Source organism: Austrofundulus limnaeus, unplaced genomic scaffold (genome assembly GCF_001266775.1).
Source record: "Austrofundulus limnaeus strain Quisiro unplaced genomic scaffold, Austrofundulus_limnaeus-1.0 Scaffold45, whole genome shotgun sequence".
Lineage (NCBI taxonomy): Eukaryota > Metazoa > Chordata > Actinopteri > Cyprinodontiformes > Rivulidae > Austrofundulus > Austrofundulus limnaeus.
The window spans coordinates 1,925,501-1,927,993 of record NW_013952447.1 but is presented as its reverse complement, the minus strand read 5'-3'; the positions used below and the strand labels follow the sequence as shown (position 1 = coordinate 1,927,993).

Genomic DNA, 2,493 nt, shown 5'->3' with positions numbered 1-2,493 from the left:
AATGGATTAATCTAAAGTTGACTGATCTTATCGATCGACTAACGATTAATTGATAAGCGGCCATTTTCCTAAAAACCTGACATTTCTCTTTCTATAACATGAAGGCCTAATTTTTTACACTAAATTTAAAAAGTACAGTATTTTAACAATTCATTGTGCCAGCTGTGTGAGTAAACACTGACTGAATGAACAGAGAAATGTGGATTTCTCTCACATTATTCAACTTGGACATATTTATAAAATATAACAAAACAGGAATCTGTTAAGTTGGAAAAAAATGAAAGAATAAAATAAGTAAAACACTTAATCCACCCTGAAGATGAAAAACTATAATTTAAACACAGGGTAATATTTTACTAGAGTTTAACTCAAAAACAAACTATAAACATAATAAAATATCCCTGAAAGACGTGAGATACAAATGAGTTCTGACAATTGTTTGTTTGTTTGTTTACATTCCCTCTGGTTCTATCTCAGCTGGGCTGCACCGCATCATCTGACGTCAGTTACTGTTCATTAGATTGGTTTACTGGCCGGGTTACATCACACTGATTAGATTAACTTTAAGTTAAATATTTGTAGTGACTATAACTTATTTTTTTTGTTCTTTCACACGGAGTTAAATTCAACAAGATGAAGCTAACATTAGCCACAGTTAGCTTACYGTTCTGTCGTCCTGCTCTTTTGTCTATAGCATCATACTGCTGCTTGGTTCGGTGCAGCCTTCAGTAATTTTCCTTCAAGTTTGGTGTAGTCCAATATTATTGTTGTGTCGCAAATAAAACTAAATAAAACTCACGCGTTAGCGGTCCCGCCCACATCGAGACAGCTTCCTGCTCAGTTTAACAGGGCTGGGGTAGAGCAGCAATGCCCTCTGCTGGATGAAGGCAAAACTACACTGAAATAAGGTTTACGGATGTTTTCAAACAATCGAATGGAAGAAATTTTAATCTAATAAACCATTATTTGACAATTAATCGTAATTCGATTAATTGTTAGCATCCCTAATAAATAGATAGATAGATAGACATTTAAGAAGCCCTGTCACATTTACCAAATCATTCACATATTAATACAAACAACTTAGGTCCAAGTACAGAACCCTGAGGCTCTCACATGTGATGTTACAGAGTTCCGATCTTACAGCATTTATCTGTACAAACTAACTAGATTACCCACTGTAGAGCAGGTCCTTTCATCCCATATTTATTTTGCCTCTTCAAGGGGAGATTTTAGGGGAAACTTCTGCTTGCAGATCAATAAAACGTATTACACGTGAGAGGGTTTTGCACCTACTCTACTACTAAAAAATGCACACATAGCAGAAATGTATGAACAGATCAGTTTGTTGGCTGTGATTTCATGTTAGTATGTTTCTTGGTTGATTCGTCACTCATCAGACGGATCAGTTTGTTCAGATATCTGCCCTGACTAAAAACACAGAGAAGTGTTAGGATGGAAAGTACATTGCTGTGTTTTTGCCTGTCAAATGTTGCTTGGCATCAGATTAAAAGGAGTCAGTTCAGGCCCCCGCTTGGCCCCCGGGCCACCATCCTTGTCGGCCCTTGTTACTCTGATGAACCAACACTATGTTGTTCTTTAATGATGTGATGATGTTTAGGCCCGCTCAGCTGTTTCTGACAAATCAGTGATGCTGACCAGGCCTGAGGAAACAAAACCTGACTCAGTACTGGGTGTCTTGTTGTCAGTCCGAGTGATATAGACATTGTTGAGCGTTGTCGAGTACGACACTTGAGGCAAAATCAATCTATGTTTCTAGCATAAGAGGATATTAGGATTATAAACTGGTGTTTAAAATGTGATTTAAAGGGAGAATTAACCTACCTTTTGGGTGGAGGTGCTAGCAGCTGCACAGCTTTTTTCTCTACAGTTGTTAATTAAAACTTTCACATCCTTGTGCCTTTTTTGTCTTTAACATTAGAGTTAGGCATAATCATATTTTACAATTAATCGTCAGAAAAACAATTATTTTTTGGCACTTGATGATTAATACGATTAATGCCACCAGTCAATCCGCTCAGTGCTCCTCTCTGCTTCAAATATGACAAACTTTAAAAAAAAGTTCTGATTTGATTTGTGTATTTTCTTGTTTTTTTTATTGCATACAGTTTTTTAATGAAATTAATACATTTCAGTGTTTCCCCTAGGAAATTGGTCTTGTCGGGTGATTAAATTATTAATCAACCTCATTTTTACTTTGAGATTAGGTTTCGGTCCAATGGGAGTTCTTGTCTGTCACCCTCTGATATTCTTGGAAACTGATTGGGTCGTGATTCTGAAAGTATAAACAGAAATACTGCAGTGGATGAGTTAATTTTTTTTTTAAAGTTTTCAACTATCAGACATTTTATTTATTTATCTATCTGTCTATCTATCTGTCTGCCTGCCTGCCTGCCTGCCTGCCTGCCTATCTATCTATCTATCTATCTATCTATCTATCTATCTATCTATCTATCTATCTATCTATCTATC

The 2,493-nt window shown here is 36.2% G+C and overlaps 1 protein-coding gene across 2 annotated transcripts in view; it reads left to right on the top strand.

Moving 5' to 3' along the window:
• Positions 1-2,493, top strand: part of adar (adenosine deaminase RNA specific) — a 26,826-nt gene that overhangs the window by 4,139 nt on the left and 20,194 nt on the right. The window lies entirely within an intron of this gene.